The following is a 27,446-nucleotide window of genomic DNA, read 5'->3' as shown; positions in this document are numbered from 1 at the left end:
ATAAAGAAAAACATGATTTACACTCTCCATGCCCTGGATGGATTTCTCCTCGTTAGAAGGGAAGAGAATGTAAGCTTGGTGGGGAAGAGCTTTAGGCTTTTTCATTCACTGCTGTTTTCACAGCATCCAGGGCAGAGCCTGGTGCACAGTGGGGTCTCAGTGAGTGCCTGCTGCATAAAGAGGAGACTGGGTCACCCTGAGCGGGGAAGCCTTCTCTGGAAGCAGAAGGCAAGGTCCAGACCTGTGCCTGGGGAAATCACTCAATCTGTCAGTTCCCTCCTCTGTGGAACCAAAGGGCTGGGTCAGCTTTGCAAACTCAAGAGCTGTAGAGCCACAGACTGAGGATGCTGTCTTTTCCATCAAATATAAGCCATGGACCCTCGAGCGACTACCATGACATCTCCAAGCCTCAACTCATGTGATCTGGAGAAGGGGTGACATCAGATCATGAAAATGAGCACCAACCACCACACCTGGTTGTTGCTCCAAGAATGGATAATGTGATTATTGACTTAATGTCACACCAGGGGACGAAGGAGGCCCGCACTGTATTCACCACGCACAGACAGCTCAGTGCCTCCTCCAGACTTCAACTCCACATCAGGGCTCCCTTTCTGGAACTTCACACAGTAGTAGGTGCCGGCCTCTGCTGGGGTGATGCTACTGATGCAAATGGAAAAGTCCTTGTTGTTTCTCTTTGTGGGGTCTAAAACAGTTGTTACCCGGGGGAAGTGGCCTTCTTTCCAATTGTAGATTAATTCCCGGCCTGGTCCAGCTCCTCTGAACCACCGGATGGGCCCCACAGGGATCAGGGAGGTCACAGTGCAGTTCAGAGTGGCCGACTCTCCAGCTGCAACTGATACGAACTTCTCAGCTGAATCACCTGCAGCTCCTCCTCACCCAACTTCCTGGAAAGGAGCACAAAGCAGTCATTTTTTCATCCTTACATGATCCTGTGTGTTTCCTCAAGTGTTTATTAATGACTTTCATTGACTGGATGCACACTTGGAGCAGGCCTTGAGCTCAGCCCACTACATGTATTTTCTCATTTAACCCTCACAACTGGCCTGTAACATAAGACTGTAATATAAGCGAGGACACTGAGGCACAGAGAGGTTCACTTTCCTTTTCCTTACTGTCTTTTGTTCTTTATGTTTGCTTTCTTTTCTTTTTTCTTATTTCTTTTCTTTTCTTTTTTTTCTTTCTTTTTTTTTTTTTGGAGACAGGGTCTTGCTCTGTCTGCTGCCCAGGCTGGAGTGCAGTTATGCAATCACAGCTCACTATAGCTTCAACCACCCAGGCTCAAGTGATCCTTTTACCCTGGCCTCCCAAGTAACTGGGTCCACAGGTGCATTCCACCATACCTGGTCAGTTTTTATATTTTTCGTAGTGACACAGTTTTACTCTTTGCCCAGACTGGTCTCTAACTCTTGGGCTCAAGCAATACATCTGTCTTGGCCTTCCAAACTGCTGGGATTACAGATGTGAGCCACCACGCCTGGCCAAGAGGTTCAATTTTAATGTAGAGCTTTGGGTTGAGGACCTGAGTAGAACTATTGAGCCCTCCTTGGAAGTGCCATGTTTTGCCAAATATGGCCTCCACTGTGTGGTTACATGGAGTGTGGCACTTTTTGTATCGCTGGATTGGGTGGGGCCCTGTGACTTCTTTAGACCACTGAGTTTTGGGCGGAAATGTTGGGTATAATTTGTGGGCTGTGTGTTTAACTGCAAGAGCCTCTATGGATCAATTTCTCCCTTCCAGAGACCCACAAGGCTCTGATGGGGCCTGCTCCATTGCCTGGATGTGTGAATGACCGTTGCATGCAGAACTGCCAATACACACTGAATATGTAGCTTCCAGTGGAAATACAACATTGTTTTAAGCCCCTGGTAATTTTTCACCCATAGCACAATCACGTTAGGTAAGTTTCCTAATGCTGATGTGACAAATTACCAAAACTTAGTGTCTTAAAAGAAATGTAACATTTTATAGTTCTGGAGGTTAGAAGTCCAAAATAGTGTTGCTGGGGTACAATCAAGAAGAAATGATGAAAGTCAAACACACAAAGATAGAGAATAAAACAGTGGTGACTAGGGGTGAACATGTGGGAGGTGATGGGGAGATCAAAAGATACAAAATTGCGCTAAGTCTGATGAAGAAGTCCAGAGAATGAATGTGCAATCTGAGGACTCTAGTCAATAATGTTGTATTGAATTCAATATTTTTGCTTAAAGAGCACATTTCAGGTGCTGTTGACATAAAACACATGCAGCATAACTATGGGAGATGATGGATGTGTCCATTTGCTTAACTTTAATAATCATTTAACTACGTATATGTATATGTATATGTATATGTGTATGTGTATGTGTATGTATATGTATATGAAAACATCATGTTTTACACCTCACATTTTGACAATTTTTAAATCACTTTCAGCAGAGCTATGTGTCTTCTGGAGGCTCTGTTTTTTGCCTTTCCAAATTCTAGAGTTTTCTCACATTCCTTTCTCACAGTTACATCTTCACACCACTCTAACCTCTTGCTTGCATCTTCACATGCAAACATCCTGGAATATAAGGATGTTTCAATGTCCTTATCTAAGAATTACTTTCCTTCCTCCTTCTTGTAAGCACCCTTGTGATGTATTAGCTCCACCCTAATACTAGACCCAGATGTTAAAATCACTGTCTTAAAAATGCTGAGGTAAAGGAAACAACGGACCAAGAGTTAAGGGAATGTAAATGTCTTAACAAAATAAGAACATAAAGAAAGAGAAATTATAGGAAGAAATCAAACAGAAACTTAGGAATTGAAAGTACAACAACTAAAAGTTCACTAGAGGGGTCCCCCAATGGGTATAAGCAGGTGGAAGAATAATCAGAAAACTGGAAGATGGAATAATTGGAATTATTGAGACTGAGGTACGGGTGGAAAACAGAATAAAGTCTAGAGCACAGAATCTAAGGGAGCTGTGAGACATTATCAAATGTATCAACATACACCTTACTAGAGTTCCAGGGAGAAAAAAGAGAAAGAGAGAAAGGAATAGAAGATTATTTGAAGACACAGTGGACAAAAATCTTCACAAACTTCATAAAATACAGGAATCTACAAATTTAAGGCACAGAAGAAATGCAAGTTGAACTAAAAAATAAACTCAGAGACCCACACTAAGACACATTATAATCCACCTGTTGAAAACTAAAGTCAAAGAGAGAATCCTTAAGGCAGCAAGACAGAAGCGATTCCTTACAAACAAGAGACCCTCAATAAGATTTTCAGCTGAGCTCTTATACAAAGCACTGAAAGCCAGAAGATAGAGCAATTGTAAGTTCAAAATGTTAAAAGAGGAAAAACATGCCAATCATGAATTGTTTACCTGGCAAAGTGTCCTTCAAATACAAGGGAGAAATTAAGGTATTCTCAGATAAACAAAAGCTAACAGAGTTCATGACCACTAAACCTTGCCTACAAGAAATGCTAAAGGGAGTGCTTCAGGTGGAAATGAAAGGATGCTACATGGCAACTCAAAGTTGTATGAAGAAATACAGATGTCCAGTTATGTGTACATTTTTTAAAAATCATGCATCGATATCCCACAAACAAGCTGTGAGCACCCTGCCCAGGTGACCAGGTAACCAGTATTTTAAAGCTGGTCCCTGTCACAATTCCTCTTTTTGTCCTCCCCTACTGTGACCTAGTGACATTAAAACACTTTAGTAAAACCCATCATAGTTTTTATGTGTGTCCTCAGCCTTGACTGCCAGTAAAGGCACTTGCCCAGGAATCCCATCTCTCTTGCCTACTCAGCTGCTTGATTGAGCCTGCTCCTTGGGAGCTCCTCCCACATGGCTTCTTGCATGGCCTGCCCTACTTCCATCTCTAGGAACTGTGAGTATGCCTCTTCATATGAACTTTTCATGGCCATGTTAGAGTCATCCTCTAAGATTCAACCAGCAGGAATCACTGTAACATTTTCAATAGCAATGGCAATGAGGATGGGATCATTCTAAACTCAGGTGGAAAGTTCCTAGGGAATGCCTTTGACTCATCATGACTTACTGATTTGCTACTCTGACTGGCTCCACAATTTGAGAAGGCTTTTTACCCTGATGACTTTCTTGTACTATGCTATGTACAGCTTTGTGTTGTCTTTGGAGTGCTGCCATGGCTCTCCATCCTGAAGCGAGGATCCTGTTCCAATATCAATAATGACATCCACCTTTCTTCAGGAGCACAAGTAGATATAACATTGGTAACACCTCTTCAAAGAAAATTCATGTGATATGCATATTAATGTCACATAATCCAGCATCTGTAATTTTTTTGGGGATGCCTGTGGCAACATATTCTTAATTTAGAAATTTTACTTACAAATTAAAATCAACAGGCACTCCTGTTAGTGTCTTTAAATGAATTAACAAACAAAGATATCTCTTCTCTGTAGAGACTTTGGCGATGTCTTTCATGCCTCTCGGAGTCTCTAGACCAGATTCAAGGATAATACTCTCCTGTTGCAATCACTAATCATAAATTGCCCCACAGGCCAGGCTCTGCTCATCTGAAATGACACCCATTGGAATTTAAACTTCCACTACAACACAAAATTAAAATCACTGCCAGGTACAGTTGCACACCTTTCTGTTGACAGTTGGCATTATTACTACTTGGTTTATTGATGCAACAATCCTCAACCAAATACTAGCAAACTGAATTGAGCATCATATTAGAAGAATTATATAGCATGAGCAAGCGATATTTATTTCTGGAATACAAGAATGTTTCCATGCACAAATGACAAACAATGTAATATATAATATTTATAGAAGAAAGAGAAGAAACACATGATTAACTCATTTGATACAGAAGACCATTTGACAAATTTGGAGATCTTTTTATGACAAAAACCATCAATGAAAGGAACATATGAAACTTCTATAAAATAATAAAAGCCATATACACATACTTTATTTTCACTTATCACTGTCTAATATACTATTTTATTTGCCTATTTATCATGTGTATCGGTTACTATCATTCTCCCTGGTGGAGACAAGCAAAAAAAGGGCACGTACTTTTTCTCTTTTATTCAACAATGTTCTTTGTTAAGTCCTAGCACATAGTAGGTATTCATTAAATATGTGTGTAATCTGTGGATTGCTCAGTGGAACACTTTCCGAGGAGACTAAATATTGTACTTTAAGTGAATTGCTTTCATGAAATTTGCCAGAAAATGTGTTCCCCATGTGGGTGAATTGGTGAAAACAAAAATCAACTTGTGTACATGCAGAAATCAGAAGAGTCAAGGAGAAGAAAACCACCTAAATGTGAGGTGCATTCTGAACCTTTGTGAAATTAATGAAAAAAGGAATGCTGGCTCTCTGACCCAAGGCTCTCCCAGAAGCCACAGGGGCCGGCTGGGATGGTGGCTGGGAGCCCGATCGCGGGGGGGTGCCTCACCCGCTGCTGGGAACCGGATCTGGATATCTGGAAGAGTATCACAAGGGGTGGTACAGTGTCTGTGATACTGAGGATAATATCAATCTCTCTGCCTTGGATTATTGTGAAGGATGAATCAGGGTGGATGTACACCCTGTGCCACTTTTCGAGTAATATCAGCCTGTCCCCTCCGTGGATATTAGGAACAATATCCCAGACTGGGTGGACGTCTCCTGCTGTACAGAGTGTAATATCATCCTCTCCCTCCCAGAATAGTAATTACAATATCACTGGGCGGGATCACACAGCCTGCGATTTATTATCATCCTCTCCCCCTCTGTATACTAGGAACAATATCTCAGAAGAGCTGTACCCTCTCTGCCATATTGGGACTAATAGCATAGACTTCTTGCGGGAATATTAGGAGCAATATTCCCGGGTAACTGTCCATTCATTGCTATGTTTGGAGTCATGTCATAGTCTACCCCCGTTTATATTAGGATCAGTGTCACGTGGTGAGTGTACACCTACTGCGATATTAAAAGTAAAATCATGCTTTCCGTCCCTGGATATTAGGAACAGCATCACAGGTAGGTTTACACTCCCTGTGGAATTAGGAATAATAATATGATTATTAAACATCAATGATCGATTTTAATAGTTATCAATGATACTAATAATTCACAGGATACCATCATTAAGTACGGATAATGATTTTATAAACATGATTATGCATGCTTTCAATTAATTATTAATATTAATGTCATCAAATAATATTATTAGTTCCTAATACTAATTATTATTTGATTACCAGCATCACTTGGTAGTGATTTAAGTCACATTAATTGCTAATATCATAATTTAATTATTAATAGTGATATTACTAATAATTATTATTACAAATCGATAACATTTTAAACCAGTATTAATTTTTACTCTCTTTATTGTGATCATTAATATAATAATAATTATTAATATTAATATAATTATTAATATTAATAATCAATAGACGTGTTCCTGATATCCACCAGGGAGAGGATGATGTTAATTTATATATCACAAAGGGTGTACACTCCCCGTGATAGTGTTTCGAATTTCTGCTTGGAGAGGAGGATATGACAATCAATATCACTGGGAGTAGAAACAACCCTGGGACACTGTTCTTAATATTGAGGGAGGAAGAGGCTGATTTGACTCCTAATACAGAAGGGTTACATCCTCTGAGGGTGTGCACACTGGGGGTATACATTCGTCTGAGAAGGAGTTGATAATTTTCAGATGGGGAGATGGTATTACTCACAATACAAGAAAAGGCTGTGAGTTCACATGGCTCCCAGACGCCAGGGGGGCGGGCCGGGGGTGGCGGCTGGGGGCCCGATCACAGGGGGTGCCTCGCCCCCCCGGCCATGGGGCTCCCAGACGCCAGGGGGGGCGGGACGGGGGTGGCGGTTCGACAGGTTTGAGCCGGTCTAATCCGGTTTGATCCGGTTCCATCCGGTTTGAGCCGCTCTGATCCGGTTCCATCTGGTCTGATCCGGTTCGAACCGGTTTGAGCCGGTTGGATCCAGTGTGATCCGGTTTGAACCGGTTTGATCCGGTCTGATCCGGTGTGAGCCGGTCTGATCCGGTTCCATCCAGTCTGAATCGGTGTGAGCCGGTCTGATCCGGCTCCATCCGGTTTGATCCGGTTTGAACCGGCTTGAACCGGTTTGATCGGGTTCCATGCGGTCTGAACTGGTGTGAGCCGGTCTGATCCGGTTCCATCCGGTTCCATCCGGTTTGATCCGGTTTGAACCGGTTTGATCGGGTTCCATCCGGTCTGAACCGGTGTGAGCCGGTCTCATCCGGTTTGATCCGGTTTCAACCGGTCTGAACCGGTTTCAGCAGGTCTGATCCGGTTTCATCCGGTTTGAGCTGGTCTGATCCGGTTTCAGACGGTTCGATCCGTCTGATCCTGTTTGATCCGGTTTGAACTGGTTTGAACCGGTTTGAACCGGTCTGCTCTGGTTCCTTCTGGTCTGATCTGGTCTGATCCTGTCTGAACTGGTGTGATCCGGTCTCATCCGGTTTGATCCGGTCCCATCCGGTTTGATCCGGTGTGAGCCGGTTCGAACCTGCTTGAGCCGGTCTGATCCGGTTTGATCCGGTTCGATCCGGTGTGAGCCGGTTTAGACCGGCTTAAACCGGTTTGAGATGCTCTGGTCCGGTCCGATCCGGTTCCATCCGGTCTGATCCGGCTCGAACCGGTTTGAGCCTGTTTGATCCGGTCTGATCCGGTTTGTTCCGGTTTGAACCGCTTTGAGCCGGTCTGATCCGGTTTCATCCGGTTCTATCAAGTTGAGTCGCTCTGATCCGGTTCCATCTGGTCTGATCCGGTTCGAGCCGGTTTGAGCCGGTTTGATCCAGTTTGAACCGGTTTGATCCGGTCTGATCCGGTGTGAGCCGGTCTGAACCGGTTTGAGCCGGTCTGATCGGGTTTCATCCGGTTCCATCCGGTTTGATCCGGTTTGAATCGGTTTGATCCGGTTTGAACCGGTTCGATCCGGTTCCATCCGGTCTGAACCAGTGTGAGCCGGTCTTATCCGGTTTGATCCGGTTTCAACCGGTTTGAGCAGGTGTGATTCGGTTTGATCTGCTTCCATCCGGTTTGAGCCGGTCTGATCCGGTTTCATCCGGCTCTATCAAGTTGAGTCGCTCTGATCCGGTTCCATCTGGTCTGATCCGGTTCGAGCCGGTTTGAGCCGGTTTGATCCAGTTTGAACCGGTTTGATCCGGTCTGATCCGGTGTGAGCCGGTCTGAACCGGTTTGAGCCGGTCTGATCGGGTTTCATCCGGTTCCATCCGGTTTGATCCGGTTTGAATCGGTTTGATCCGGTTTGAACCGGTTCGATCCGGTTCCATCCGGTCTGAACCAGTGTGAGCCGGTCTTATCCGGTTTGATCCGGTTTCAACCGGTTTGAGCAGGTGTGATTCGGTTTGATCTGCTTCCATCCGGTTTGAGCTGGTCTGATCCGGTTTGAGCCGGTTTGAACCGGTCTGAACCGCTTTGATCCGGTTTGAACCGGTTTGATCCGGTTCCATCCGGTTTGAGCCGGTCTGATCCGGTTTGATCCGGTTCCATCCGGTTTCAGCTGGTCTGATCCGGTTTCAGCCGGTTTGATCCGGTCGGATCCGGTTCGATCCGGTTTTAACCGGTTTAAACCGGTTTAAACCGGTTTGAGCTGCTCTGATCCGGCCCTATCCGGTTCCATCCGGTCTGATCCGGTTCGAACCGGTTAGAGCATGTTTGATCCGGTCTGATCCGCTTTGTTCCGGTTTCAACCGGTTTGAGCCGGTCTGATCCGGTTTCATCCGGTTCTATCCGGTTTGAGTCGCTCTGATCCGGTTCCATCTGGTCTGATGCGGTTCAAACCGGTTTGAGCCGGTTTGATCCAGTTGCAACCGGTTTGATCCGGTCTGATCCGGTGTGAGCCGGTCTGATCCGGTTCCATCCGGTCTGAGCCGGTGTGAGCCGGTCTTATCCGGTTTGATCCGGTCTCAACCGGTTTGATCCGGTCTGATCCGGTTCCATCCGCTTTGATCCGGTTTGAACCGGTTTGAATCGGTCTGATCCGGTTCCATCCGGTTTGAGCCGGTCTGATGCGGTTTGATCCGGTTCCATCCGCTTTGATCCGGATGGAACCGGATTGATCCGGTTCTATCCGGTCTGAACCGGTTTGAGCCGTTTTCAGCCGGTTTGATCCGTCTGATCCGGTTTGATCCGGTTTGAACCGGTTTGAACCGGTCTGCTCTGGTTCGATCTGGTCTGATCCGGTCTGATCCGGTTCCATCCGGCTTTAGCTGGTCTGATCCGGTTTCAGCCGGTTTGAACCGGTTTGAGCCGGTCTGCTCCGTTTCCATCTGGTCTGATCCGGTCTGAACTGGTGTGATCCGGTCTCATCCGGTTTGATCCGGTCCCATCCGGTTTGATCCGGTGTGAGCCGGTTCGAACCTGCTTGAGCCGGTCTGATCCGGTTTGATCCGGTCTGATCCGGTTCCATCCGCTTTGATCCAGTTTGAACCGGTTTGATCCGGTTCTATCCGGTCTGAACCCGTTTGAACCAGTTTGATCCGGTTCGATCCGGTGTGAACCGGTTTGATCCGGTTCTATGCGGTCTGAACCGGTTTGAGCCGGTCTGATCCGGTTCCATCAGGTCTGAACCGGTTAGAGCCGCCCTGATCCGGTTTGAACCGGTTTGAACCGGTTTGATCCGGTTCCATCCGGTTTGAGCCGGTCTGATCCGGTTTGATCCGGTTCCATCCGGTTTGAGCTGGTCTGATCCGGTTTCAGCCGGTTCTATCCGGTTGAGTCGCTCTGATCCGGCTCCATCTGGTCTGATCCGGTTCGAACCGGTTTGAGCCGGTTTGATCCAGTTGCAACCGGTTTGATCCGGTCTGATCCGGTGTGAGCCGGTCTGATCAGGTTCCATCCGGTTTGAACCGGTTTGAGCCGGTCTGCTCTGTTTCCATCTGGTCTGATCCGGTCGTAACTGGTGTGATCAGGTCTCATCCGGTATGATCCCGTCTTAACCGGTTTTATCCGGTCTCATCCGGTTTGATCCGGTCTGATCCGGTTCGATCCGGTTCTATCCGGTCTGAACCGGTTTGAACCGGTTTGATCCGGTTCCATCCGGTCTGAACCGGTTAGAGCCGCTCTGATCCGGTTTGAACCGGTTTGAACCGGTTTGATCCGGTTGCTTCCGGTTTGAGCCGGTCTGATCTGGTTCCATCTGGTCTGATCCGGTCTGACCCGGTCTGAACTGGTGTGATCCGGTCTCATCCGGATTGATCCGGTCCCATCCGGTTTGATCCGGTGTGAGCCCGTCTGATCCTGTTCCATCCGGTCTGAACCGGTTATAGCCGCTCTGATCCGGTTTGATCCGGTTCCATCCGGTTTGAGCTGGTCTGATCCGGTTTCAGACGGTTCGATCCGTCTGATCCGGTTTGATCCGGTTTGAACTGGTTTGAACCGGTTTGAACCGGTCTGCTCTGGTTCCATCTGGTCTGATCTGGTCTGATCCGGTCTGAACTGGTGTGATCCGGTCTCATCCGGTTTGATCCGGTCCCATCCGGTTTGATCCGGTGTGAGCCGGTTCGAACCTGCTTGAGCCGGTCTGATCCGGTTTGATCCGGTTCGATCCGGTGTGAGCCGGTTTAGACCGGCTTAAACCGGTTTGAGATGCTCTGGTCCGGTCCGATCCGGTTCCATCCGGTCTGATCCGGTTCGAACCGGTTTGAGCCTGTTTGATCCGGTCTGATCCGGTTTGTTCCGGTTTGAACCGGTTTGAGCCGGTCTGATCCGGTTTCATCCGGTTCTATCAAGTTGAGTCGCTCTGATCCGGTTCCATCTGGTCTGATCCGGTTCGAGCCGGTTTGAGCCGGTTTGATCCAGTTTGAACCGGTTTGATCCGGTCTGATCCGGTGTGAGCCGGTCTGAACCGGTTTGAGCCGGTCTGATCGGGTTTCATCCGGTTCCATCCGGTTTGATCCGGTTTGAATCGGTTTGATCCGGTTTGAACCGGTTCGATCCGGTTCCATCCGGTCTGAACCAGTGTGAGCCGGTCTTATCCGGTTTGATCCGGTTTCAACCGGTTTGAGCAGGTGTGATTCGGTTTGATCTGCTTCCATCCGGTTTGAGCCGGTCTGATCCGGTTTCATCCGGCTCTATCAAGTTGAGTCGCTCTGATCCGGTTCCATCTGGTCTGATCCGGTTCGAGCCGGTTTGAGCCGGTTTGATCCAGTTTGAACCGGTTTGATCCGGTCTGATCCGGTGTGAGCCGGTCTGAACCGGTTTGAGCCGGTCTGATCGGGTTTCATCCGGTTCCATCCGGTTTGATCCGGTTTGAATCGGTTTGATCCGGTTTGAACCGGTTCGATCCGGTTCCATCCGGTCTGAACCAGTGTGAGCCGGTCTTATCCGGTTTGATCCGGTTTCAACCGGTTTGAGCAGGTGTGATTCGGTTTGATCTGCTTCCATCCGGTTTGAGCTGGTCTGATCCGGTTTGAGCCGGTTTGAACCGGTCTGAACCGCTTTGATCCGGTTTGAACCGGTTTGATCCGGTTCCATCCGGTTTGAGCCGGTCTGATCCGGTTTGATCCGGTTCCATCCGGTTTCAGCTGGTCTGATCCGGTTTCAGCCGGTCTGATCCGGTCGGATCCGGTTCGATCCGGTTTAAACCGGTTTAAACCGGTTTGAGCTGCTCTGATCCGGCCCTATCCGGTTCCATCCGGTCTGATCCGGTTCGAACCGGTTAGAGCCTGTTTGATCCGGTCTGATCCGGTTTGTTCCGGTTAGAACCGGTTTGAGCCGGTCTGATCCGGTTTCATCCGGTTCTATCCGGTTGAGTCTCTCTGATCCGGTTCCATCTGGTCTGATCCGGTTCGAACCGGTTCGAACCGGTTTGAGCCTGTTTGATCCCGTCTTATCCGCTTTTATCCGGTCTCATCCGGTTTGATCCGGTCTGATCCGGTTCCATCCGCTTTGATCCGGTTTGAACCGGTTTAATCCGGTTCTATCCGCTCTGAACCTGTTTGAGCCGGTTTGATCCGGTTTGAACCGGTTTGTTCCGGTTTGATCCGGTTCCATCCGGCCTGTAACTTCCAAACGCTTTGATCCGGTTTGAACCGGTTTGATCCGGTTCTATCCGGTCTGAACCGGATGGAGCCGGATTGATCCGGTTTGAACCGGTTTGATCCGGTCTGAACCGGTTTGATCCGGTTCTATCCGGTCTGAACCGGTTTGAGCCGGTCAGATCCGGTTCCATCCGGTCTGAACCGGTTAGAGCCGCTCTGATCCGGTTTGAACCGGTTTGATCCGGTTCCATCCGGTCTGAACCAGTGTGAGCCGGTCTTATCCGGTTTGATCCGGTTTCAACCGGTTTGAGCAGGTGTGATTCGGTTTGATCTGCTGCCATCCGGTTTGAGCTGGTCTGATCCGGTTTGAGCCGGTTAGAGCCGCCCTGATCCGGTTTGAACCGGTTTGAACCGGTTTGATCCGGTTCCATCCGGTTTGAGCCGGTCTGATCCGGTTTGATCCGGTTCCATCCGGTTTGAGCTGGTCTGATCCGGTTTCAGCCGGTTTGATCCGGTCGGATCCGGTTCGATCCGGTTTTAACCGGTTTAAACCGGTTTAAACCGGTTTGAGCTGCTCTGATCCGGCCCTATCCGGTTCCATCCGGTCTGATCCGGTTCGAACCGGTTAGCGCATGTTTGATCCGGTCTGATCCGGTTTGTTCCGGTTTGAACCGGTTTGAGCCGGTCTGATCCGGTTTCATCCGGTTCTATCCGGTTTGAGTCGCTCTGATCCGGTTCCATCTGGTCTGATGTGGTTCGAACCGGTTTGAGCCGGTTTGATCCAGTTGCAACCGGTTTGATCCGGTCTGATCCGGTGTGAGCCGGTCTGATCCGGTTCCATCCGGTCTGAGCCGGTGTGAGCCGGTCTTATCCGGTTTGATCCGGTTTCAACCGGTTTTATCCGGTCTCATCCGGTTTGATCCGGTCTGCTCCGGTTCCATCCGCTTTGATCCGGATTGAACCGGTTTGAATCGGTCTGATCCGGTTCCATCCGGTTTGAGCCGGTCTGATGCGGTTTGATCCGGTTCCATCCGCTTTGATCCGGATGGAACCGGATTGATCCGGTTCTATCCGGTCTGAACCGGTTTGAGCCCGTTTGATCCGGTTTGAACCGGTTCTATCCGGTCCGAACCGGTTTGATCCAGTTCTATGCGGTTTGAGCAGGTCTGATCCGGTTTCAGCCGGTTTGATCCGTCTGATCCGGTTTGATCCGGTTTGAACCGGTTTGAACCGGTCTGCTCTGGTTCCATCTGGTCTGATCCGGTTTCAACCTGCTTGAGCCCGTCTGATCCGGTCTGATCCAGTTCGATCCGGTGTTAACCGGTTTAAACCGGGTTAAACCGGTTTGAGCTTCTCTGATCCGGTCCGATCCGGTTCCATCCGGTCTGATCCGGTTCGAACCGGTTTGAGCCTGTTTGGTCCGGTCCGATCCGGTTTGTTCCGGTTTGAACCGGTTTGAGCCGGTCTGATCCTGTTTCATCCGGTTCCATCCGGTTTGAGCTGGTCTGATTCGGTTTCAGCCGGTTTGATTCGGTCTCATCCGGTTTGATCCGGTTTGAACCGGTTTGAATCGGTTTGATCCGGTTCCATGCGGTTTGAGACCGTCTGATACGGTTTGATCCGGTTCCAAACGCTTTGATCCGGTTTGAACCGGTTTGATCCGGTTCTATCCGGTTTCAGCTGGTCTGATCCGGTTTCAGCCGGTTTGATCCGTCTGATCCGGTTTGATCCGCTTTGAACCGGTTTGAACCGGTCTGCTCTGGTTCCATCTGGTCTGATCCGGTCTGATCCGGTTCCATCCGGCTTTAGCTGGTCTGATCCGGTTTCAGCCGGTTTGATCCGGTCTGATCCGGTTTGATCCGGTTTGAACCGGTGTGAACCGGTTTGAGCCGGTCTGCTCCGTTTCCATCTGGTCTGATCCGGTCTGAACTGGTGTGATCAGGTCTCATCCGGTTTGATCCCGTCTTAACCGGTTTTATCCGGTCTCATCCGGTTTGATCCGGTCTGATCCGGTTCCATCCGCTTTGATCCGGTTTGAACCGGTTTGATTCGGTTCTATCCGGTCTGAATCGGTTTGAGCCGGTTTGATCCGGTTTGAACCGGTTTGATCCGGTTCGATCCGGTCTGAACCGGTTTGATCCGGTTCTATCCGGTCTGAACCGGTATGAGCCGGTCTGATCCGGTTTGATCCGGTCTGAACCGGTTAGAGCCGCCCGATCCGGTTTGAACCGGTTTAAACCGGTTTGATCCGGTTCCATCCGGTTTGAGCCGGTCTGATCCGGTTTGATCCGGTTCCATCCGGTTTGAGCTGATCTGATCCGGTTTCAGCCGGTTTGATCCGGTCGGATCCGGTTCGATCCGGTCTTAACCGGTTTAAACCGGTTTAAACCAGTTTTACTGCTCTGATCCGGCCCTATCCGGTTCCATCCGGTCTGATCCGGTTCGAACCGGTTAGAGCATGTTTGATCCGGTCTGATCCGGTTTGTTCCGTTTTCAACCGGTTTGAGCCGGTCTGATCCGGTTTCATCCGGTCTGAACCGGTTTGAGCCGGTCTGATCCGGTTCCATCCGGTCTGATCCGGTTCGAACCGGTTTGAGCCTGTTTGATCCGGTCTGATCCGGATTGAACCGGTTTGAAGCGTTTTGAACCGGTCTGCTCTGGTTCCATCTGGTCTGAACCGGTCTGTTCCGGTCTGAACTGGTGTGATCCGGTCTCATCAGGTTTGATCCGGTCCCATCCGGTTTGATCCTGTGTGCGCCGGTCTGATCCGGTTCCATCCGGTCTGAACTGGTTAGAGCCGCTCTGATCCGGTTTGATCCGGTTCCATCCGGTTTGAGCTGGTCTGATCCGGTTTCAGACGGTTCGATCCGTCTGATCCGGTTTGATCCGGTTTGAACCAGTTTGAACCGGTTTGAACCGGTCTGCTCTGGTTCCATCTGGTCTGATCCGGTCTGACCCGGTCTGAACTGGTCTGATCCGGTTCCATCCGGTCTGAACCGGTTAGAGCCGCTCTGATCCGGTTTGAACCGGTTTGATCCGGTTGCATCCGGTTTGAGCAGGTCTGATCCGGTTTGATCCGGTTCCATCCGGTTTGAGCTGGTCTGGTCCGGTTTCAGCCGGTTTGTTCCGGTCTGATCCGGTTCGATCTGGTGTTAACCGGTTTAAACCGGTTTATACCGGTTTGAGCTGCTCTGATCCGGTCCGATCCGGTTCCATCCGGTCTGATCCGGTTCGAACCGGTTTGAGCCTGTTTGATCCGGTCTGATCCGGTTTGTTCCGGTTTGATCCGGTCTGATCCGGTTTGATCCGGTTCCGTCCGTTTTGAGCCGGTTCCATCCGGTTTGAGCAGAGGAAAAACCACCTTCGAACGTATAAGCCCTGCTTCCGGCTGAGCGGCTACAGGGACCCCCCTTTCTGATGACGAAACTAATGCTTGAGCCCCGTCCGTATAACCCATGTGCCTGAGACATCTGCTGCTTGGCTCAAACTGTAGTCTTTCCGGGCACAAGAAACCGAAGTCCTGCCCAGCCTGCCCATACCCTTCCCAGTCAGGGCTCCCCAGGGACAAGGGATGGCCAGGGGAGGGGGTCTGCGGAAGATTCAGGAGAAAGAAACAAGAGGCTAGGGTGGTGTTGAGGGGCTGGTCCCCTGACACCTGGGCAGATGGGGTCTCCTTCGGTCTCCCCACCCTGCATAAACAGGGCGTTGGTTTTCCTCCAGGCTTCTCTTCACAGGGGACTGGGAGGATTCGTGAGAGCTGTCCTAAGAACTGGGCCCTGGAGATGGAGTGTAGGAAGAGGTGGCTTCTTTTGGAGGTGGGAGTGAGCTGGAGGACTCTGGAAAAGACCTGGGGTAGGAGTTGATGGGGGCAGGCCCACAGTGAGAAGCTGCCTCGGCTTCATAGGATGCCAGATCCCCTACAGTCCCCCAAGTAGGGAACTTCCTTTCCCCTGCCCCGGGACCCTGTCTGCCTATTCCCTCCCCTGCTTAAGCCCTCCCAATCAGGGCTGGCCACCTTGTCTTGAGGGGTTCTGGACACCTAGCCTGCTCCTCTGCCCTCTGGGCTACTGAGGGGCTCAGGAAGGGGCCCCTCGAGCCTTCCTGGAGCACCGGAGTGCTCCCTATGCCTTTCCTAGCATTTTCACTTGGGGAATTGGGCCGCAGAGGTAGCGAACCAGTGTCCTGGGCCTCTAGGATGCCCGCCCCATCCCTGCCAATGCTGGCAATCCCTCCCCTGGCATGGCAGGACCATCACCACTCTGGGCACTCCCGAGTTCAGCTCTCCCCTGTTGCTCCTCCTCCTACTTGAGAGGCTGCACCCTCCAACCTCCCACTGGCTCGCTCCTCCCTTGCTGTCCATCACGCCCTGCCCCCAGGGTTGTTCATTTCCCAGCCCTGGGTCAAGGGCCTGCCTTCACCTCAGGGACTCTCTTCCTTTGGGTGAGGGGGTCCTTGGGTTTCCCAGATGCTTCCTACTCAGCTGGGCCACCCCCTCCCACCTTGGGGTTGGGGAGGAGCAGGGAGTGGATGCCTGTAGTTTTCCTTTGTTTCTCCCAGAGCTGGTTTGCACACCCCTTGTGTGTGGGGCTAGACTGTGCCTTAGTCCTGAGTCCTAGCCCTTACCCCCGTCCTCTCCAGCTGGTACGTCCCGACATAACAGCAGAGTCTGGTGTGGCACTGGTGAGGGTTTGCCAGGTGAAACCCCATCTCTACTAAAAATACAAAAAAAAAAAAAAAGGCGGGTGTGGTGGCGGGAGCCTGTAGTCCCAGCTACTTGGGAGGCTGAGGCAGGAGAGTGGCGTGAACCTGGGAGGCAGAGCTTGCAGTGAGCTGATATTGCGCCACTGTACTCCAGCCTGGGCAACACAGTGAGACTCCATCTCAAAAAAAAAAAAAAAAGAGAAGAAGAAGTGAGAAGTGTGCTGTTTGGCTTCCAAATGTTTGGAGGTTTTTCTGTTATTGTTAGGTTATTGATTTCTAGTTTTGATTCTATTGTAGCCCACAGGACACATTCAATATGATTTCAGCTCTTTCAACTTTGTTGAGGTTTGTGTCATGGCCTAGGATATGATCTATCTTTGTATTCATTCTGTGGGTGCTTGAAAAGAATGTGTACTCTACTGTTGGATGGAGTGTTCTATAAATGACCAGTAGACCCTGTTGATTTATCATGTTGTTCAGTTCTTCCATATCCAGGCTGTTTTTCTGTATAGTTATTCCATAAGTTGTTGAGAGAGAAGGGTGTTGAGTTCTCCAACTATAATTGTGGATTTGCCTATTTCTCCTTTTAATTATATCAGGATTTGCTTCACATATTGTGTCACTTCGTTGTTTTGTGCTTGCATATCTGTAATTACTATGTCTTTTTGGTGATCGATCCTTTTATTATTATATAATAGCACTCTCTGTCTCTGGTAATTTTCTCTGATCTGAAGTCTATTTTATTTAATATTGATAGTGGTGGCCTTGGGCCACACATTATCAGCACCACTTCTGGAGGATCTGGAGACTAAGGTCAGCCATATCTACATCACTAGCCCCCAGTAAAAACCCTGACACTGAAGCTCAGATGAGCTTCCCTGGTTGACGATACTTCATGTGTATTGTCACACATTGTGGCTGGGAGAAATAGCACTATCTATACAACTCCACTGGGAAGGGACAGCTGGAGCATAAATCTAAAAAGACTAAACAAGCTCTTTATGAAGAAAACTACAAAATTCTGATGAATGAAATCAAAGAATGACTAAATAAATGGAGAGATATTCAATGTACCTTTATAGAAAGATTCAATATTGTCACATTTTCAGTTCTTCCCAACTTGTTCTATAGATTCATTGCAACTGCAATCAAAATCTCAGCAAGTTAGTTTGGATGGGAAGGAGGGGAATTGCTCAAACAAATGGTATTGTTTTTGGTTTCAAATTCTAGTTGGTACAATGCACAGCTGGAATTTGAGAGAGAATTCTCTCAAATAAAATAATAAATAAAAGGGAGAATTTATTTTATTTGGAATTTCAGAGAGAATTCTCCTTTTTCTCACAGCAATTGATTTAGGGGATGTGACTGATTTTTACTGTCTCCCTTTTCTGGTGTCCATTCTAAATTACCCTCAGTCTCCTGTAATGCTTCTTCTAGTATTGGTGTCTTACCTGGTGGCATGACCCAAATCTTCACTTCTGAGGGGTCTGAGACCCTGGCTCCCATGCTATTTTCAAGCTAGGGTGGTGCAATTGTCTGTTTACTATCAAATTTGGTCAAGTAGGGTCCAAATGGATCATGTGAGTGGCAAACATATTTCTTCCTGCCCTTACTGGGTCACATAAGCACTTCCTCCTCCTGAAGAACTGGGTTAATTGCCTGAGCCCAGACAGTGACTCTTCTTGCATAATGGTCTCTGGATACAAAGTCTTTGCAGTGACAGGCAGAAGCTATGGCTTAGAGTTCAGCGGGACTCTTTCCATGTCCCCTGGCAGAAGTGTGCCCCTATAGGGAATCAGGACCTTTCATCCTACAGAGTCCTGACTTGGGGGCTGGCAGGGCCATGAATGGCAGACGGAGAGACAGGAAGCACAAATTCCCTAAGTGTATTATTAGGAATACAGATAAAGGTAAGCAGGGCCCTTCCTGCCTCTACCCTTTGTTTCCCAGGCCCAAGTATACGCCTGTATAGGTCAGACATCTGACATGTGTCTTGCTGGACTAAAATGAAGTTCTCTTTGGAGGATTTAGAAGAGAATCTATTTCCTTGCCTCTTCTTTCTCCTAGAGCTCACTCACATTTCTTGGTTCACGGCCTCTTCCTCCATCTTCAAAGCCAGCAGTGTTGCATCTCTCTATGCCTCTTTCATGGTCACATTTCCCTCTGAATCTCTGATTCTCCCTTTTCTCATTTTTAAGAATCATTGTGGTTACATCAGGCCATCCAGATATCCAAGATAACCTTGCTATCTTAAACTTAGATGATTAGCAGTCTTAATTCCCTCTGCAACATTAATTCACTTTTTCCATATAACCTACATAGTCATATTCCAGGGATTAGGCTGTGAACATCTTTGGGAGCCTTTCTCATACAACTCACTTGTGGTCTCCTTTCTTGCTCATGCTGCTCAATGCTAGGTATTCCAACTCCATTCTATGAGAGACTGGTTTTTTTGGCCACACTTGACATTATGACTTGATAAATCTGATAGAACTCATTACAAAATGGGGAGATTTGGATGCAGAGTCACTTAATGTCTCATGGTTAGGTGCTCCTACCAGGGGCCAAAAGGTATATTCAAACAGTATATAATTCAAAAGGAGTTGTTATTCAAAAGATATATAATTATCCACTGCAAAAACATGGCATTTCTCCAGAACCCCAAAATTTTGCCTTGTACTTTTCCCACTTGGGCTTGCCATCAACTCCACATGCTATCTTTTCCCACATCTGATACTTCTGATACCAGAGGGTCAGCCAGGGCACACGGTCCAAGTAGCCGTACTGTTTTCACTATAGCTTGGATCTTCTGGGACCCTTTCCTAATCCAGACCCCACTCAAGGTTGGTAGGCTATAGTGTCCCCTGTAAATTGACTGAAACAGTATGCCCATGTGTAGAATATGCTACCTTTAGAACCCAAAGAGGTTTATCAGGCAGTGTACTTTCTTTTTCTCCATGGGGTATGCAAGATTCAATAATTCATCCTTTTCTTTGGATGGGTTGTCTTAGCATGCCCCTGATTTAGGGGGCCTCTGATTCCTCATAGGATTTACTTCCTGTCACCTGAAATGCACATGTACTGGCACCTCCAAGGTGTTGATTAATTCTTGCCATCTGGCCTAATTAGCATGTTAACATCGATATAGTAGACAGGTGTGATGGTCTGAAGGATGTACAAGTAGTCCACACCTTTTCTATCTATATTATAACAAAAGGAACACTATATTTAATATAGTCCTAGGGCAAAAATACACATGTATACTGTTGTCTATTCCATATGAGTGGAACTATTTATGATCCCTTTTTCTGATAGAGATAGAAGAGAATGGATTAATTCAATTGATGGCCACATACCATGTACCTGAGTCAATGTGCATTTGCTCTAGCAAAGATTCCACATCTGGCGCAGTGGCTGCAATTGGGCCCACCAATTGGTTGTGATAGTGAACGGTCATTCTCCACAACTGATGAACTAAATGCATACATGACAGGGAGCATCATTTCTGTACCCTTTACATCCTTAAAGATGGCACTAAGTTTCATGCCTTGTGCCCATTGGAGTAATCCAATGAAAAGTGGAGCAGAGTGCCCTAAAGACTTACAGTGCTGAGGAGATAAAAATTGGAGTTCTGAATTTGATAAGGCAGGAAGTGGGAGGACACTAGTAAACATCCCAAGTCGTCGGCTGGGGCCCTTCCAGGCTACAGTCTAGAAGCGAAGCCAACCAGAAGTAGACAGAGCCTTGACGTTCTGCAACTGAGTCTCAAGTTGATTTTATCCATGACTGAAATCTGATCATTAAGAGGTCTGATTATCAATTAGATCTTAATGATCTGATTTCACTCTGTGTCAGGAGGATACAGTAAACCCTCATCGGAGGAAAATAACACAATTCAGGTAACAAAGTAGGAGATAACACTTCACCCAGAAAGGCATCTGACATTTTCTTTTCTTGTAAAACCAATATGATGCCAAGACCACCCCAGCTGAGCTCTTGAATATATCATTTTCATTTAACTGCTTTTTTTGACTTTTGGATTCTCCCTTTGTTAGTCAATGAGTCTTAGTTGACCCATCTCCAAAAAGGGATGCCAGATGGAAGAGGCCTCCTTGAATCAGGCAGTGGATCTCAAGGGTTTGGCAGCCGGTTAAGTGGTGGCTGCCTTTATTGGTGTGCATTTGTGGCTGCCTCCAGTAGGTGGCAATATTGTCCTAGAAAATGGCCTGTGAGTGCTTCTGTATTTAAGCAAAGCTGGGATTTCCCATTCTTTTGAAGAGTCTATATTGTTGCTAGACTACTGAGAGGCGACAGGGAAACAAACCGAGAGGATGATCTACATGTCCCACAGAAAGCAGTTGCTGAACAGGGTGATTCTCTCTGACACGAGATGAGGAAGTGAAGGCACGCAACATCATTCCACAACAACGGTATCTTAAATCCACCCAAGGAGCTCCATCCATAACTTTACTTTTGCTTTCTTTCTCCCACAGCAAATCATACCTAAACTCCATCAGTTGAATTCATTTGCTTTTCCTCCTATAGGAGCATAATGAAAATCAGGCTCCAACAATTGTGCCTGTCTAGGAGCCCAGGGAAGTTCAGGGTGACAGGGAAAGGACAGCTAGGGTGGCAAATGGAGGACAGTAGAGAGAGAGAAAATCATGTTTTCCGTCCCTGGATATTAGGAACAGCATCACAGGTAGATTTACACTCCCTGTGGAATTAGGAATAATAATATGATTATAAACATCAATGATCGATTTTAATAGTTATCAATGATACTAATAATTCACAAGATACCATTATTAATTATGGATAATGATTTTATAAACATGATTATGCATGATTTTATAAACGTGATTATGCATTAATTATAATTAATTTCAATTAATTATTAATATTAATGTCATCAAATAATATTATTAGTTCCTAATACTAATTATTATTTGATTACCAGCATCACTTGGTATTGATTTAATTCACATTAATTGCTAATATCATAATTTTTTATTAATAGTGATATTGCTAATAATTATAATTGCAAATCGTTAACATTTAAACCAGTATTAATTTTTACTCTCTTCATTGTGATCATTAAAATCAATAATTATTGTTAATATTAATAGAATTATTAATATTAATTATTAATAGACTTGTTCCTGATATCCACTGGGGAGAGGACGATGTTAATTTATATATCACAAATGGTGTACACCTCCCGTGATAGTGTTTCAAATTTCTGCTTGGGAGAGGAGGATCTGACAATCAATATCACTGGGAGTAGAAACAACCCTGGGATACTGTTCTTAATATTCAGGGAGGAAGAGGCTGATATGACTCCTAATACAGAGGGGGTTACACTCTCTGAGGGTGTGCACACTGGGGGTGTACATTCGTCTGAGAAGAAGTTGATAATTTTCAGATGGGGAGATGATATTACTCACAATACAAGAAAGAGGCTGTGAGTCCACATGGCTCCCAGTAGCCAGGGTGGCCGGTCGGGGGTAGCTGCTGAGAGCCTGATCAGGGGGCGTGCCTCACCCCCCGGCGATGGGGCTCCCAGTAGCCAGCGGGGAGAGGGATTGCCTCTTAGTCACTACATCGCTGGGGGGGGTGTCTCACTGGTATCACACAGTTTTTGTTCATCTCCTGCGTTATGGGGAGTAATACCATCTTCTCCCCTTCCAGATATCAGGAAGAGTATCAGAAGGGGTTGTACAGTGTCTGCGATACTGGGAGTAATATCAAGCTCTCGGCCTTGAAATATTAAGAAGAATGTCACAGGGTGGATGTACACCCTCTGCCATATTGCGAGTAATATCAGCTTCTCCCCTCCATGGATATTAGGAACCATATCCCAGACTGGGTGGACGCCTCCTGCTGTACAGAGTGTAATATCATCCTCTCCCTCCCAGGATATTAGTTACAATATCACATGGCAGGTGAACACAGCCTACAAATTATTATCATCCTCTCCCCCTCTGTATACTAGGAACAATATCACAGAAGAGCTGTACACTCCCTGAAATATTGGAATAATAGCATAGGCTTCTTCCGGGAATATTAGGAGCAATATTACCGGGTGATTGTCCATTCATTGCTATGTTTGGAATCATGTCATACTCTACCCGTTTATATTAGGATCGGTGTCATGGGGTGAGTGTACACCTACTGTGATATTAAAACTAAAATCGTGCTCTCCGTTCCTGGATATTAGGAACAGCATCACAGGTAGGTGTACAATCCCTGTGGTATTAGGAGTAATAATATGATTATTAAACATCAATGATCAATTTTAATAATTATCAATGATACTAATAATTGATAGGATACCATTATTAAGTATGGATAATTATTTTAAATACATGATTAAGCAGGCTTCAAATTAATTATTAATATTAATGCCATTTAACAATATTATTAGTCCCTAATGCTAATTATTTTTTTATTACCAACATCACTTTGTATTGATTTAAGAAACATTAAAAGCTGATATCATTATTAATTATTAATAGTGATATTACTATTAATTATTATTACAGATTGTTAATATTTAAACCAGTACGAATTTCTATGATCCTTAATGTGATCATTAATATTGATAATTAGTATTAGTTATTATATTTATTATATTAATAATTAATAGACTTGTTCTTGATATCCACCAGGGAGAGGATGATATTAATTAATATATCAGAGAAGGTGTACACGCCCCCAGTGTTATTGTTTCAAACTTCTGCTTGAGAGAAAAGGATATGATACCCAATATCACAGGGAATAGAAACACTCCTGGGATCCTGTTGTTAATATTCAGGGAGGAAGAGGATGATATGACTCCTAATAGAGAGGGCTGTACACCCTCTGAGGGTGTGCATAGTGGGGTTGTACAACCGTCTGTGAAAGAGTTCATAATTTTCAGAGGGGAAGATGATATTACTGACAATATTGGAAACAGGCTGAGTCCACCATGGCTCCCAGTAGCCAGGGGGATGAGGCAGGGGTGGCTGGTGGGAGCTCGGTTGCAGGGGTGCCTCACCTCCCTCGCTGAGTCGGGGCTCCCAGTAGCCAGGGGGGCAAGTCGGGTGTGGCTGCTTGGAGCCCGGTCGCGGGGGTGCCTCCCCCTGGCGACGGGGCTCCCAGTAGCCAGGGGGCGAGGCGGGGGTGGCTGCTAGGAGCCAGGTCGCAGGGTGTGCCTCACCCCCCGGCGACGGGGCTCCCCGTAGCCATGGGGGCTACGCGGGGGTGGCAATAATTAATTCTATGTTTACTTCCTCGCATTTTCTAATATTTCTGCTAGTAGCATAACATGACTAAAAGAATGAACTCTGGAGCTGGTCGACCTGGACTTGAATTCCAGCTTCTCCACAGACTGAGGTAGAAGACAATGAATGGAGAAGTTCTTCCCTCCACTTGACTCCTTGTTTGCAAATAGGGGATAAGAGTTGTAGCTTTCACACAGGGATGTTGTGAGGATTAGTGGAGATAAAGCAGGCAAACTGCTAATAACTGTGTCTACATGGTAGGAAGAGCTCAATTGTTAAACTCTTACTGCTACCATTTGGGTACAGTGTATGTGTGAGAAAAATAATTTGAAAAGTGAGACCCCTGCCCTCTAGGGCCTGTGAGGTGACATCACAGAAGGGCCCAGTGGGGAACTGAGAGGCTGCTGTGCCCAGCCCTCTGGTTCTGGGGTCGGCTCCATGGCCTGAGAAGCGATCAGGACAGGTAACTTGCCTGGGAGCTGTGAGCAGGGCTCTCCCAGGCTGCACCAGGAAAGGCCCTCCAATCCTGCCTGTCTTGGGGAAGGCGAAAGAAATTATCCATGGGAAATTAAGAGAACCAAGGGAGGTTGTAGTATCTGTTATGGGCTGAATGTGTTCCTCAAAATGCACGTGTTGAAGCTCTAATCCCCAGCACCTCTGAATGTTACAGTTTGGGAGACAGGGTCTTCAAGAAGTAATTTAGTTAAATGAGGTCATTGGGGTGGGCCTTAATCCAACGTGATTGATATTCTCATAAGAAGAGATGAGGACACAGACACACACAGAGGAAGACCATGTGTTAAGACAGAGAGAGAAAATGGCCCTCTAAAATCCAAGGAGAGAGACCTCAGTAGAAACTAACCCTGCTGACTCCTTGATCTTGGACTTCAGCCTCCCTAACTGCAAGGAAGTAAATGTCTGTAGTTTTAGCTGCCCAGCAGGCAGTTCTTTGTTATGGAAGCCCTAGAAAAGGAATAAGGACCCAGTAAGTAGCAAATGTGGAACTTCTTAAAGAGGAACAGGTCACAGAGAAATGGGTAGTAAAAATAAGGTCACAGGGGAGGGAGGAGCATGGGGAAACAGAGGACGAAGTAAGGAGCACCCTTAGGTAGGATGGTGGCTGAACATTCCTGGGACACACTGCACCACTGCCCTACTCAAGTGAGCATCATTACAGACTTCACATCCTCAGTTTGGTGAAGAGAGAATGCTGGGCCTGGAGCCACATAACCCTGTTAGGGTGTCTCTGAGCTCATTCAGTGGACTTGGGCATGTCACTTGGCCCTAGGGCCTCAGTACTGGTAAGGATTTAAATAATAATTCTTCTCTGCTTTGTCAGTTGAAATACTATCAAAATGTAAGTAATTGTTGTAGTGGGAGTTGAATCATCCTGTGGTTCAATGCCTCTGGTAGCCAGCTGCAAATGCACAGAGAAAGCACTCTGCTCCTTGATTTTCTGCTCTCAGTCAAGGCCTAATCCTTGGCCTTTCTTGGCAGCACTTGTCATTGTCTGGAATACCTGGAAGTCCAGGGGCAGGCCATGGCTCAGTGGGCAGGGAAAAATATTTTAACCCAAGGCAATGCTCACCTGTGAGTGCCCCCAGCAGTAGCGTCATCAGCAGGAAAGGACCAGGAAGGTGGGACCAGGAGGCTGGGACAGGCATTCTGGAGAATTTAAGAGCCTGCTCTGTCCAAACGTCTGTGCTGAGAAGATCGCAGACTCTGCTCTGAGGAGACAAGACAAACCCTACCTCCCTGAGTTCAAGAGGAAGTGGCTGTGATGGAGTGAGGCAGTAACCTGCTTCTGGATTGTGAAATAGAAATCAGGCACAGCAAGCAGCTACAATGCAAGCAGTTACTCACGCTCCATTTCAGGAGAATCAGACAGGCTTAGCAGAGATAATGCTTCCTTCCCACCTGAGGTCTGATTTCCTTCCACATGACTCCTAACCCCATCTTTATGTCTTCTTGGTGATTTGCCATTTGGGGCTATTAAGCCAAGAAGGACCTGTGGTTATGAAACATTTCCTAAACTCTGCATATCAAGACCCCAGGATGTGGTTGGCTTGTGGTCTCATTCTGCACCAGCCTCAACCAAGTACTACTCATTTGGGGACAGGAGGAGGGATCACAGGACCTGCTCAGTGTTGGAGAGGAGCCAGGTCTGCTCTTGAAATGGTTCCCTATTCCAAACCTTTATCAGTATAACTGGCAAAACTTCACCCAAATTCAGTCTCAGGTGGACCTTAGCACTTTCATGTGCCTGCACCCAGAAGAAGGAATTGCTTCCTGACTTCTTCCAGGAGAGGAAGTGGGCTTAGGGTAATAAGGATCTGTTTTGTGGGGTGAGGTGGGGATTACGGGTTATGGAGAGGGTATAAGCTTATTATGGGGAAGAATATGGAGGGCAGATTCCTGGGGCAGTCACATCAATTTCAATACTCTTTGCTCTGCACACAGAACACCTATTCCATTCATCACTGTGTTCAGATGGGAACTGAGGAGGGCGGGAGAATAAATACCCTGGCTAAGAAGATGTGTTAAGGAGTTGGGGAAGTTACTGGGCCTACCTAGGTTCAGTTTTGCCTTCTAACCTTGGGATAATAAGTATCACTGCCATGTTTTGGTGAACATCAAAAGAGATAATGACTATACATCCTTGAGATTCAGTAGGTTATTATTGATACGCATGGTGCCAGGTGAAGAGGGAACTCAAATATTGCTTTTAAATGCATTCCTCCTGCATGCTGAGTTTCCCACTAGTGGCCTTCTCCCAGCTTCCCAGGACTTCTGGGACCCAGCTTATATGGTATACTTGGTCTACCTCTGACACTCTGAGATCAATCACTCCCTCTGGATCCTCTTCACCCTGCTTTTTGTCAATCTGTAGATGAATTTTTTTTCTTACAATCTCCGGCTGCGTGACTTTCAGCAAAACACTTGACTTCTCTAAGCCCTAATTTAGTTACATGTAAATGGAAGTTATAACATGCACTTTGTAGTGATGTGGTAAGAGTAATATAAACCATACAGAAGGCTTGATTCATATTTAATTATAACCAAAAAATTGTGGCTATAATTACATTTGTGTACAGGAAGAGTTCACTGCTTTCCTGATATGCTTGTGCTTCAGAAAAACTTCCTTGGTAGGAGAAATGGTTTCTCCTGCATCATCTATGACTAAGAAAGACCTGTCTGGAAACCTCTCTTTCCCATGCTGGGCTTGTAATCCTTCACCTATCATGAGTAATTGTCAAATGAAATCGTAAAAGTCATCACATTTCCACCCAAATTTCTGTTTCAATGTGGCAGATGCACAATGGGTGAAATCATCACCTCCTTCTCCACAGTCACAGAAATGAACATAAAAATGATAGAATCATGTTAATCGATGCCAAATTACACTTTAAAACAAGAAACTAGTC

At 46.8% G+C, this 27,446-nt stretch overlaps 1 pseudogene; it reads right to left on the bottom strand.

Annotated features, from left to right (window-relative positions):
- The window catches only part of LOC100424840 (signal-regulatory protein beta-1-like), a 37,428-nt pseudogene extending 11,743 nt beyond the window's left edge, over positions 1–25,685 (bottom strand).
- Between the last annotated feature and the right edge of the window lie 1,761 nt (positions 25,686–27,446).

This window comes from Macaca mulatta, chromosome 10 (genome assembly GCF_049350105.2).
Source record: "Macaca mulatta isolate MMU2019108-1 chromosome 10, T2T-MMU8v2.0, whole genome shotgun sequence".
Lineage (NCBI taxonomy): Eukaryota > Metazoa > Chordata > Mammalia > Primates > Cercopithecidae > Macaca > Macaca mulatta.
The sequence above is the reverse complement of the archived record's forward strand: the minus strand, read 5'-3'. Positions and strand labels throughout refer to the sequence as shown.